This window comes from Mastigoproctus giganteus, chromosome 5, assembly GCF_048544385.1.
Source record: "Mastigoproctus giganteus isolate SK-2022 chromosome 5, ASM4854438v1, whole genome shotgun sequence".
Classification (NCBI taxonomy): Eukaryota; Metazoa; Arthropoda; class Arachnida; order Uropygi; family Thelyphonidae; genus Mastigoproctus; species Mastigoproctus giganteus.
This window is the reverse complement of record NC_143579.1, coordinates 94,466,435-94,480,085: the sequence shown is the minus strand read 5'-3', so window position 1 is coordinate 94,480,085 and position 13,651 is coordinate 94,466,435. Positions and strand designations below refer to the sequence as shown.

Sequence of the window (13,651 nt, the reverse complement as noted above, 5' to 3'; positions counted from 1 at the left end):
TCCTGGGATATGTGGTGGTCATTCCCTGACCTTTCCACATCCTCCATATTTGGTGGCACACGGAAGACTACTATATCAACTGGAGCAGCATGGCATTAAGGCCGACCGGGCTAGCCGGGTGGGTAAAGTGCCTGCCTGGCAACCCAAAGGTCGCAGGTTCGATTCCCGCCTCGGGCTTGGATCAAAGTACTGCAAAAATCTTGGGAGGTGCATTATGGCCACAGAAGCCTATGCGCCAACAACTACAAAAAAAAAAAAAAAAATGGCATTAAGGGCAAGTTGCTACAATGGATAAAAGGATGATTGAGTGGGATAAGACAGATTGGCTATCAATGGACACTGCTCTTCATGGACTAATGTTATTAGTGGAGTCCCCCATGGTTCAGTGTTGACCCATTTTTGTTTTCACTATTTATCAACAATATTGATGAAAATATATCAGGGTTAATGTCTAAGTTTGCGGACGATACAAAGTTGGCAGGGTTGTTAATGACAGTAATGATAGTATGCTACTGCAACAAGATCTAGAAAAGTTGAACAGATGGCAACTGAAGTTCAACATTGATAAATGTCAAGTACTGCATATGGGCAGCAGTAACCAGAATAATGTATCAACTGGGTGGTACTGAATGAAAAGGACTTGAGGGTAATTGTGCAGTCAGATATGAAGTTTTTTTCGGAGCAGTGTAGACAGGCTGCAAGAGTAGCTCATGGTGTCTTGTCAATGATATACAGGCATTTTGGTAGCAGGGATAACATACAGGTCTGGAGGCCTCATTTTAGGAAAGATGTAAAACTGCTGGAACGAGTCCAGAGAAGGGCAACAAGATTGGTGTGTGGAATAAAGGTTTGTTGTTATAAAGAAAGGCTTAAGTTCTGAAAATTGCAGAGTCTGGAGACTAGGCACCTGCAATGTGATTTAATTGAGGTGTATAAGGACTTGAATGATTTGAAAAAGCTCAATGCTAATGGGATTCTTCCTCTTGATCAGATTACTCACCTGAGGGGACATAAATTCAAATTGAGGAAAGACAATTATAGAAAAAATGTGCAGAAATTTGCTTTTAGTCAGTGGGTGGTTGATAGTTGGAACAAACGTCCATCTGTTGTAGTGGAGTTCGACAACTTAAAAAGTTCAAGGCAGAACTAGACAAGTGTTTGGAGTGAATGGATGGGTGAAATGGAAGGGTTTTTTTTGGCTGATGGTATATAAGGTTGCTTTTTTGCATCATGTGCATCTACTAATGCTAATCATCTATATTCCCCCAAGTAATTAAAGATAGATTTCAAATTTATTCAAACTGAAGTGCTTCGATTTTTAGTTTTCCGTTTCAATCTACCTATCCACTATGCCACAGAATTTTTAAAAAGAAACGTTTCTTCAAAATAAACAGCCTGACTGTTTATTAAAAAAACAAACAAAAAACTTTTGATACTAAGCCTCAAAATGATTAAATTTGTTTAAAGGCAAGTAAGGCTCCTGAAGATGATGGGCCATACCCAGTACTTTTGAGGGAGGCAGCCATAGAGTGTGTTGAACCATTGAGCTTAATTATAAGGGAATCTTTGGATTCAGGTGAGATTCCTTTGGATTGGAGAAGTGCCAAAATATCACCAATACATAAAGGCAGTTCAAAGAGTGAAGTCCATAACTACAGACGGTTAGTCTGACTTCAATGATAAGAAAAACTTAGAAGCAATGATTAAGAGAGCAATCTAGGGACATTTAGACAGAAATAGCATTCTGAAGAGCACACAACATGGCTTTAAGGGAAAATCATGTTTAACCAATCTGGTAAGCTATTTTGACAGTTATTCATGAAGTAGATGTAGAGAACAATTTCAACATAGTTCATTTGTATTTTAGCAAGACATTTTACTTAGTCCCTAATTAGGGTTACTGTATAAGCTAGAACATGTTGGGATTACTAGAAAGATCTAAGATGAATTGCAGGGTGGCTGTAGGGCAGAAAGCAGAGATTAATGGATATTCTTTAGATTGGTGTAATGTCAGAAGTGGGGTCTCCTAAGGATTAGTTCTTGGACCAATGTTGTTTCTGATTTTCATAAATGACATTGGCAAAGGGATAAAGGGCAAGATGTCAAAATTGCAGGTAACATAGATTGGGAGAATCGTTAAATGATCAGCACCAAGCAGTGCTCCTTCAGGATGACTTGAAGAGGCTTCAAGAACGGTCTGAAAAGTTGCAGCTATATTTTAATGCAGCAAACTACAGGTCTCATACTTGGAAAATAGCAACCCCAAAATAACTTATACATACTTGATGGGGTTGAATTAAAAATAGTAAAAGTAAGGGATATGGGAATTATGATATGATTCAAATATGAAGATGAAGTTTTCTGAGTAGTGTAAACAGACAGCCAGGAAAGCCTATAGTGTCCTATTGATGATTTATTAAACAATATCCTGTAGAAATAGAGGTCATAATCCCATTATACAAGGAAATTATAAAACCACATTTGGAATACTGTGTCCAAGTACAGAGTCCTAATCTGAAAAAAACACATTGAGATTCTTGAAAGGGTCCAAAAATGGGCAACCCACATGGTAAGGTCAGCAAAAGGGTGACCGTATGAAAAAAGATTTCGATTATGTGGGCTACAGAGCTTAGTAACCAGGCACCTTAGAGGGGACCTATTGAGTTTTATAGGTCTCTGAGAGAGGTTAGTAAAATGAATGAAGGCAAAATTTTCACTGTTATAAAGAATTCAATAATGTAAGGCTATAAATTCAAATTATGGTGGAAAGTTCTTTTAACCAGTGAGTTATTGATCTGGAATGAGAACAAGTTGCTTTCACAGGTAATTGAGGCTGACAGTTTGAAGAAATACAAAGGTCTACTACATATGTACCTATGTGAAGAGGAAAGTGCATAATTTGTATTTTTTTTACCTACTTTATTTATTTTTTTTTTTGCCAGTAGCAAAAGCCTATGTCTTCCTTGCATTATATTAGCATTAGTAGAGGCATTTAATGTAAGAAAGCAAGCTTATATAGCATCAGCCAAAAAAAAAAAAAAAAAACATTTCACCCATCCATTCACTCCAAAATGTTTGGTTAGTTCTGATTTGAATTTATTTAAGCTGTCAACTTCCACAACGACAGATGAAAGTTTGTTCCAGAAATCAACCACCCACTGGCTAAAGCAAATTTCTACACCTATTCTATTCTACATCTGTCTTTCTTCAATTTGTATTTATGCCCTCTCAGGTGCATAATCTGAGGAAGAGGAAGAATTTCATCAGCATTGAGCATGCAAAAACCATTCAATACATCTCAATTGGATCAACTCGCAGGTGCCTAGTCTCCAGATGCTGCAGCTTGCAGAACTTATGGCTTTCTTGGTAAGAGCAACCCTATGTTCCACTCAGAAATCTTGCTGCCCTTTTCTGTACTTGTTCCAGCAGCTCTACATCCTTCATAAAATAAGTCCTCCAGACCTGATGCAGTAACTCAAGGTGTAGCGTGACCACTGTTTTATACAAAGGGGATAATCACCTCCTTATCCCTGCTAGCAAAATTCCTGTATATCATCGATAAAATCCCATGGGCTGCCATGGCAGCCTGTCTACACTGCTCAGAGAATTTCCAATTTGATTGCACAATTACCTCCAGCTCTTTATCAATCTCCACCACCAAGTGTAGTACCGCACAGTTAATACGCTACTCTGGCGTTACTGCTACCCATATGTACTTTGCATTTGTCAATGCTAAACTTCAGTTACCACCTCTCAGTTCATCTGCTCAACTTTTCTAGATACTGTTGCAATGGCATACTGTCATTAATATCATTAACAAGCCTGCCAACCTTTGTATTGCCTGCAAAATTGGACATTAAGTCTGATATACCTTCATCAATATCATTGATGAAGGTATATGAAATATTCTAGTAAATAAAATTGATGAATCTGAAGTGCTGTTCAAGACATTAAAGGCAGATATTGGATATCAGTTGTTGTTGTTATTTGGTTTTTAGGAGCATTAGCAACTAAGGCCATATTGCTCCAGGATATGCGGTGGTCATTCCCTGATCTTTCTGCATCCTCCGTATTTGGTGGTTACGGGCTCGAACCCCGGTCTAATCAAGAAGCGTGTGCTACGCACTGCTGCTCCTTCCCATCCGGCTACGGAGGTGCCTTGGGATATCAGAGATGTGGTGTCACACAGATATAACAAATGCAGAATTGGAATTTGGGGAGTACAATGTGTACAGAAAGGAAAAGACAGAATAGGAAAGGAGTGGGTGGACAGTGCGGTATTGAGTCAGTTTGGTGCAACATAAACACTGGCAAATCAAAATTCAGAGTAGGAGTGTGTTATAGGCCTAATGACTCTGATGAGTACAATGAACAGTTGTGCAGAGAAATAGAATGGGTCAATAAATCAGAATTTCTTTTATGAGGGATTTTAACTTTCCAGATATTGACTGGAACTTGTAGTTTGGCCACTCGCACGCTACTAAGACTTTTGTAGATTTATTGGAGGTGTTTTCTATAGCAACATGTTCAAGGGGCAACCAGAGGGAGTAATACCCTTGATCTGATTATCAGCAGTGATTATTCATGCATTAAGAATTTGCAGATTATTATTAGCCCTATGGTGCACGGAAGCCTGAGGCTTATGCTGCACCAGCCAAAAAAAATTCCCCAGTTACCCAGAGAGAGAGATATCACGAAGAAAGATGATATCCAGCTCAGGACCCTGGGTGTGCCAAGTCCATACTCACCAGATGTGAGCCCCTGGGGTGGTAGAACCACTAGGTGACAGTGATCACAGTGTACTGATGTGACATTTATTTAAGGATGTAACTATCATCCAGGGTAAAGGAAAGGGTTTTTGTTTTCGTAACAGTGACTACAGTGGTTTCAGACAGTTTTTAAATTCTATAGAGTGGGATCAACTGATGATGTTACCAATGTTGAATTCTTCAGGGACTTAATCTTGGAGGCTACTAGGCTTTTCATACCAACTAAGAAATACTGCTCAAGGTTCAGGCCTAAATGGATGTTGGATGAATTAATAAGGCTTGTGGCAGAGAAGAAAAATGCATGGGATGCATATAAATTATCAGGCGACACAGAAGCCTACAACAGATATATGCTAGTCTGTAATCAAGTCACAAAGGAGATTAGGCAGGCAAAGGCAGATTATGAGAAATCTTTGACAAAGGACGCAAAGAGTTCTTTACTTATGTAAACTCTAGAAGGAAGGGGATGAATCAGATTGGTTCACTTTAGCTGATAAACTGAATGAGTATCATGCTCTACGTTCACACATGAGATGTTATTCAAGGACGGGAATGTCAGAGGTTTATCAAACTCTAACAGGGAGCTAAGTGATTTTGTAATAAATGAGAGCAAAGTGGAGGAGAAATTGTTGAAGTTAAACATAAAAAAGGCATCTGGGGCAGATGGAATCTGTCCAGTTATAATGAAGGAGGCAGCAAGGGAAGTAAGCAAGCCCTTAGCCATAATTATGAGAGCATCCTTAGAGTCACGAGAGGTCCCCATGGACTGGAGACATGAAAATGTATCCTCAATTCATAAAGGGGTTTCAAAGGGTGATAGAAATAATTATAGACCTGTTAGTTTAATTTCTGTTCCAGAGAAAATAATGGAGTCACTAGTTAAAGAGGTGATTTATTTGTTTTTTTTTTTTTTTAGAAGCATTAGCAACTAAGGCCATATTGCTCCGGGGATATGCGGTGGTCATTCCCTGACCTTTCCTCATCCTCCGTATTTAGTGGTGACGGGCTCGAACACCGGTCTAATCAAGAAGCGTGTGCTACACACTGCTGCTCCTGACCACCTGGCTACGGAGGTACCTAAAGAGGTAATACAGGATCACCTAGACAAGACAGCAGTAATAATTCAGATACAGCATGGGTTTGTCAACGGGAAGTCTTGTCTGACCAATTTGATTGGATACTACGATGTGGTCACAAAAGAACTGGATGCGAAAAACAATTTTGATATCACATACTCGAATTTCAGGAAATCTTTTGAAACCGTTACACATGGAAGACTGCTGTACAAATTGGAGAGGTATGGCATTAAGGACAAGTTATTGCAATGGATAAAGGGATGGTTGATTGGGAGACAGCAGAGAGTGGTAATAAATGCACACTGCTCTACAGGGACTAATGTTATTAGCGGAGTCCCCAAGGGTTCGGTGCTGGGCCCATTGTTGTTTTGTGTATTTATCAATGATATCGATGATGGTATATCAAGCTTAATGTCCAAGTTTGCAGTGATACAAAGGTTGGTAAATTTGTTAATGACAGTAAAGACAGTATGCTATTGCAACAGGATCTAGAAAAGTTAGGCAGATGGGCTGAGAAGTGGCAACTGAAGTTTAACATTGACAAATGCAAAGTACTCCATATGGGTAGCAGTAACCCAAGAGAAACATACCAACTGTGTGGTACCACACTCACGGAGGTGGAGAATAAAAAGACCTGGGGGTAATTGTGCAGTCAGATATGAAGTTCTCTTCATATCTGACTGCAGTTCTCTTCATATCTGAGCAGTGCAGAAGGGCTGCCAGAGCAGGTCATGGAGTTTTGTTAATGATATATAGGAATTTTGCTAGCAGAGACAAGGAAGTGATTATCCCTTTGTATAAGGCAATGGTCAGGCCACACCTTGAGTACTGTATACAGGTCTGGATGCCTCATTTTAGGAAGGATATAGAGTTGTTAGAACGAGTACAGAGAAGGGCAACAAGATTGGTGAGAGGAACAAATGGGTGCACTTACAAAGAAAGGCTTAAGTTCTGCAAGTTGTAGCATCTGGAAACTAGGCACCTGCGAGATGATCTGAACGAGGTGTATAAGGCCTTGAATGGTTTGAGCAGGCTCAATGCTGATGGGATACTTCCGTTTGCTCAGATTAAGAAACTGAGGGGGCATAGATTCAAATTGAGGAAAGACAGTTGTAGAATAGATGTGCAGAAATTTGCATTTAGCCAGCAGGTGTTTGATAGCTGGAACAGACTTCCAGCTGTTGTTGTGGAAGTTGATAGCTTAAATAAATTTTAAGGTATATATAAGATATAAAGCTTAAAATTATATATAGCTGATGATATATAAGCTTGCTTTCTTTCATCATGTGCCTTTGCTAATGCTAACTTACTAACAGCCTACTTTTTTTCTAACTCTTGTACTGACAATCTTGGTAAACCATCTCCTATCATCCCCAGTACACACCACTCAATACCTCCTGTGATCTTCCATCAAAAGGATGCCAGAAGAATTTAACGATCTTGATGCCAAGAAAGCTCCAGGTCCTGCTGGTTTTTCTCCACTTGTTCTCAAAACCCATGCTCCGGAGCTTATTATTGATCTGTGTCGACTTTTTACACCTTATTCCACCTGTTTTTCCTTCAATTCCGATTCTCTCCCATTCAATCATCTTCCCATTGTACTCACCTCTACTCTTTCCAAAGTAATGGAGAAATCCATTAACAGCCAATTCCTAAACAATCTTGAAACCTTTCATCTGATCAATTATTGCTGATATAGATTCTGCCAGTGTCAATCCACTGGTGATATTTTGGTTTATGTTAATCCATCTATGGTTAAATTTGTTTGAAAAGTTTGGTGAACCTCAAAAAGTTTCTTTTGACATTTCTAAGGCTTTTGATCATGTTTGGCATAAATGTCTTTTAAACAGGTTTCCACCTTATGGATTGCTGACTGTTTTTTGAATCTGGGTATCCAGTTTTCCGTGTGACCACTCACTGTGGGTGGTGGTTATCTATCTTCTAACCTCTCCGCTAATGCTGGTGTTCCCCACAGTTCAGTTCTTTCTCCCACTCTTTTCCATTTGTATATTAATGACCTTCTCCTACTAAATGGAAATCCTGCCCACAGTTCTGCTGACAGCACATTGTATTCCACCTTTCCCTGCACAATCAGCTTCAACTTCTTGAATACCCGCCAACAATTCCATAAATGATCTCCGTGTAATTCTCCAATGAGCAAATGTAACAGATGATTCCAATCCTTCTAAAACTCAGTACTATCTTGCTAAAAGGAGTCATCTCTCTCTCTTCCCCCCATTTCTCTCGGTATAAGCACATCACAAATATTGCTCCCTATGCATCTAAAAAACTCACTCTGTACATAATCTGTTCTACCATGGAATATTGTTCTCACATCTGAAGTGGTGCACTCAAAACCTCTCTCAAACTTCTAGACTATATTCAAAAGAGGGCAGTCAGGTTAATTAATGACCTGTCCCTTCAGATGTTCTGTTTCTGCTGTATGCTTTTTCTATAGATACTACTTCCATGGGCAATTTTCTTCTGAATTGGCTTTTGTAATTCCCCCTCTTTTCCAAACCAGTCTGAAAACATGCCACAACCAGTCAAAATCAATTTACTGTCCAACTTCAAACTCGCACAACCAACTTTTCTTCTTCCTCATGTATCCTTTCAACTTCAGTTTTCTAGAACAACTTTGCTTCGCACGTATTTTCTGAAAATTATAATCTGTAGAAATTTGAGTCTCATGTCTTCCCCTGTCTTCTCAACCTTTAACCTGCACATGGTACTATAGGGTCTAATACTTTTTATGTTTTGGGTATTCATTATATATATAAATATATATCCCCAAGTGATTACCTTCTACTTCTGTGTATCTCTCTCTCTCTCTCTCTCTCTGGGTAATGTAGAAATTTTTTTTGGCTGGTGCAGCATAAGCCTCAGGTTTCCTTGCACCATATGGCTAATAATAATAATATTAAAAAAAAAAAAGTATAGGGAGGGGGAGAACTACTTCTTGATTTCTATTTGTCCGATTTTAATGAAAATTGGAATGGTTCAATTAAAACTTCCTAAAAGATTCAAATATAGGATTTCATTAAAATTTATCCACTGGGAATAGAAGATGGATTTCATGAATTTTAGTCTTAGATATATCTAACAGCTGAACTTTTATTAGTTTAGCATTTTCATGTGATTATAATTCATCTTTGCTCAATAGTTAAAACATTTCTCATATTTTCAGAGAAATCAAACAACATTTTTCCTTAAAAGTACAGAAAGTTTCAGATGCATGGACACAGAAGGGCAAAAGAGAGAAAAAAAATCTGCAGTCAAATAATCAACCTGATGCACTCAGACACAGGCTGATATACCCTAAGTGATCATTGAATTATGACCACCAACTTAATAGCATGTTAGGCCACCGTTCGCATTGATAACAATCGCTAGTGGAGTCACTGGAACAGAAATTAAATTAATTAATATCCAACAGGCATTTTGGAGGGCCAATTAAGATGGGTGATACTTTCACTACATACTACATTCCTTAAACCATTTGTGCACTGCTAGTAGACCTTACCAGGGAAACATTGGTCCATATGCATCATGGGTTTTAGTTCTTGCCAGCAAAACATGCCCCACATTAAGCAACCACCTGCCTGGATAGTGGGTACCATGCATGATGGGTCCATGGACTAGTGTTGCTTGTACCACACATGAAGGCATCTGTCGGCATGTTGCATCAGGTATTTGGACTCATTCAACCAGCACACTCATTTCCAGTCTTCCAGTGTCCAACTAGCATGTTGTTCACACCATAGTTGTTGTTGTTTGGTTTTTAGGAGCATTAGCAACTAAGGCCATATTGCTCCGGGAATATGCGGTGGTCATTCCCTGACCTTTCCGCATCCTCCGTATTTGGTGGTGACGGGCTCGAACCCCGGTCTAATCAAGAAGCGTGTGCTACGCACTGCTGCTCCTTCCCACCTGGCTACGGAGGCGCCTTCACACCATAGCATTCACCATCTATGATGGTCAGCAGCGAGGAGAGTGTGTATCTTGGGTCATCTGCTGTGAATCCCCAAATGTGTGAGTGTGTAGCACATTGTCATTTGGGATACTGTTTTTGCTTTCCCCATATTGTATTGTGATGTCAACTGTCATACAGTGACCACATTGAGACCATACAATGGGCTGCACCCTTCTCTCACCATGAACACTCACTTTGCATAATCCTGTACAGTTCTGTCAGTAGGAGGTAGTTTGACCATTCAGCACCATTCTTTGTACACCTTAGCCACAGTAGGCCATGAGCAACTGACAAGATGTGACATTTTCAATATAGAAGCAACCAACACACGAGCTTATGCCCTTCTGAATACTTTACTATGTCCCACAACTGCTACTTTATCACTTTGACTTGTAGGACTCCACTAGATGTCTGAAGACATCCACAGTGATCCGCAGCCTGCAAGACTTTCCATTGTGTTGCAAATTATCACTTCTCTACTATACGAAGCTGTTTGGCTTTTTATACTGCTAGCTATGTGGCATAGTCCTTTACAGTGATGTGGTCATAATTCAGTGATCACTGAGTGTATATAAAATGACAAAAACAATTAAGTGATTTACCTAAAACAGGAGAGAGAAGGGGGGAAAGACACTCACCTAAGTTTCACACTTAGTGTCTAAGATCCACATTGCGAAAAACATCAATTTCACAAGATGTCAAGCTGGAGATAAAATTGTGGGTATTATCATAATTAAAAATAGATAGCCACAGTATTGACTGAATAAGTGATGTCGGTAAGATACAGTATGATTTATGTAGTCCTTATTTTATGATTTCTTACACTGTAAACCATCTCTGTGTAACATCATAAGATTATTATTAGTCTTTCCATAAATTCTTCAAAATAAAAGATTCAAAGTTTGAAACTTCCAGTCAAATCAACCTGAAAGTATAAACAACACAAGTTTATCATCCAAATACCATATTCTAAATATTATCTTAATTTAAAAGAAAAACTAAATAAGACAAGTCTGTTCAAACATTTTAATGCTGACAGGTAATTTTTAAAAAACCCAAGTAACACATTTTATTTACTCTTTTTACAATACTGGTGTTGTTACCATCCGAAACATTTAAACAAAAATCTTCTTTGAGAACAGCAAAATTTATTTCATTCTTTAAAATCTCATAAATTGTAATACTGTAACTAGCTCGCTTAGTGTATATGCACGTTTGTCAAAGTTATCTTCATTTTGTAATACAAATGATTGTCTACTGACATTAAACTATATCCAGATTTAATAATTTTCACACTAGAGAAGCCAGATTCACTTAAATATGCTGAACAAAAATATGAATTCAGTATAATGGAGGTGTTGGCCTTTATAAATTCAAATTTCTCAATAGGTACTTAAGATCATCATCATCTGCTTAAAATGAATACAATTTCAACTGGGTGTCTGCTTTAATTAAATGGTTTCTATTTGAAAAACACATCTCAAAAAAATAAATAAATAAAATAATAATAATAATAAATAAATAAAATAATAAATCTATCTTGAAAACAAAGTGCACAGTTGTTAAATTAAAAATGAGATGAGGGTTTTAAATTGGTCTCTTGGAAATTTTGTGATATTAAATAATGTCAGTTATGGGCTGCATAAAGTAAATGAAAGCAGCTTTGAAATGATTGCTCATTCATATTAAATGTTCAGGTCACTGTCCCCATTAAAAAGACATCCATAAGCCACTTAATGGAGAATAATCACTTTATCTCTAAAAAAAGTTCCAATGCTGAATACAACAATTTATTTGGAAATTCTATAATAATAATTAACATACAAATAAAGTGTATTAACTCTTATTTATGACACCTAATTAATGTGCTATAGAGTAAACGTTCTCTCTCAATAAATTAAACAAGTTATACCTTTAAAACACTCAGTTTTAACACTAAAAATCTGTGTTATTAATAAATGTTGGCATTATAAATGAAAGAACTCCACAAATTAAATGAAAGAGAGCACTATAAATCCAGTTCAACTGGATTAGTCACTTTAGGTGTTCTAATGGGACAGACAAATTAAGCAACCTCTATGACTAATACTGCAATATTACTGCGATAAATAAAAGGGTGTTTTAATTTTAAATTTATGTGCTTGAAACTGATTGTGCTTCAAAATGACTGCCCTCGTGTTGGCATGATCAGACATCAATGCCACACTGCTAACAGGAAGACGAGCTCACACAGTCTTCAAGTTGCCCTTAAATCTGTTTTGTAACAGATTTAAGGGCATCTTGAAGGGTACACTTTCAATATTTACAGAGGCACTGGCAAAGAAAAGTTCTATAGCAGTGCCAGCTTACTGTAGGAAATAAATCCCTGATATCTTAGAAAGATGCCTGAGAGGCAGCACTTAATCATAACATGAAAGAACTTCAATATGATAACTAATGGGAGAAGTAACTCAGTGTTTGGTGTTCATTGGTGATGCTCTCAGGATGAGAAAAACTTGTTTTACTCCCACAAAACTGTAGTAGTAGTGGCATGTGATGCAAGAAAGCAAGTGTATGAGCTTATGCAGCATCAGCCAGAAAAAAAAAAAAAAAAAATCACATCATTCCCTCCAAATGCCTGTCCAGTTCCTCCTTAAATTTATTTAACCTATCAACTTCCACAACGACAGATGGAAGTTTGTTCCAGCAATTAACCACCCGCTGGCTAAAGGCAAATTTCCGCACATCTATTCTACACTTGTCTTTCCTTAATTTGAATTTATGCCCCCTTAGGTTTGTAATCTGAACAAGTGGAAGGATCCCATCAGAATTCAGCGTGCTCAACCCCAAGACCGTATACACATCAATCAGATCACTGCGCAGGTGCCCAGTCTCCAGCCACTGCAATTTGCAGAACTAAGTCTCTCTTGGTAAGAGGATCCCTTCATTCCCCTCACCAATCTTGTTGCCCTTCTCTGTATACGCTCAAGCAAATCTACATCCTTCCTAAAATGAGGCCTCCAGACCTGTATGCAGTACTCAAGGCTGGCCTTACCATTGGCCTTATACAGAGGGACAATCACCTCCTTTTCCCTGCTAGCAAAATTCCTATATATCATTGACAAAACCCCATGACCTGCCCTGGCAGCCCATCTGCACTACTCAGCAAACTTCATATTTGGCTGCACAATTACCCCCAGGTCTTTTTCACTTTCACTTCCCTGAGTGTTAATAACTGAAGAAAAACGTACTGTCTACCCATATGCAGAACTTTGCATTTGTCAAGGTTAAACTTCAGTCGACACTTCTTAGCCCATCTGCCCAAATTTTCTAGATCCTGTTGCAGTAGCACACTGCCATTACTGTCATTAACAACGCTGCCAACCTTTGTATCATCTGCAAACTTCGACACTAAGCCTGATATACCTTCATCAATATCATTGATAAATATACAAAACAACAGTGGACCCAACACCAAACCCTGTGGGACTCCACTAATAACATTAGTCCACGAAGAACAGCACCCATTGATTACCACCCACTGTCTTCTTCCACTCAACCATCCTATTATCCATTGTACCAACTTACCCTTAATACCATTCTGCTCCAATTTGTACAATAGTCTTCCATGCGCAACAGTGTCAAAAGCTTTCCTGAAATCCAAATATATGAATCAAAATTATTTTTTGCATCCAGTTCCTTTGTAACCACATTATAATATTCTATCAAATTTGTCAGACCAGACTTTCCTTTAATAAACCCATGCTGTGTCTGAATTATTGCTGCAATCTTGTCTAGATGATCCTGCACTGCATCTTTAACCAGCGACTCCATTATTTTACCCGTAACAGAAG

General features: G+C 38.3%; 1 protein-coding gene across 1 annotated transcript in view; it reads right to left on the bottom strand.

Moving 5' to 3' along the window:
* LOC150085573 (DDB1- and CUL4-associated factor 10 homolog) overlaps nt 1-13,651 on the bottom strand; it is a 209,703-nt gene that overhangs the window by 160,297 nt on the left and 35,755 nt on the right. Inside the window, exon 2 of the mRNA XM_090373353.1 lies at nt 10,457-10,743. The gene's annotated coding sequence lies outside the window, so the exon portion shown is untranslated. The remainder of the gene's footprint in view (nt 1-10,456; nt 10,744-13,651) is intronic.